Here is a 215-nt window from a genome sequence, read left to right as displayed (position 1 = left end):
AACGAAAGTATCTGTACGGATGACGACGTACACACCTACAGAAGCATTCTGCTGACGACAAACACTCACAGACGCGGTCATAGCCCGAGTAATCAAGTAATGGGTAGTAAGGGATGCAAGTATAAGAACATAATAGCGCCATTGGTGTTGGATAAAAAAGTTGGAACGGGAATTAACAAAAGAGCGGATTTACCGCGTACAATGACACTAAATGA

The sequence above is a fragment of the Trachymyrmex cornetzi genome, unplaced genomic scaffold (assembly GCF_001594075.2).
Source record: "Trachymyrmex cornetzi isolate Tcor2-1 unplaced genomic scaffold, Tcor1.1 scaffold84, whole genome shotgun sequence".
Classification (NCBI taxonomy): domain Eukaryota; kingdom Metazoa; phylum Arthropoda; class Insecta; order Hymenoptera; family Formicidae; genus Trachymyrmex; species Trachymyrmex cornetzi.
Note: the sequence above shows the minus strand (reverse complement) of the source record.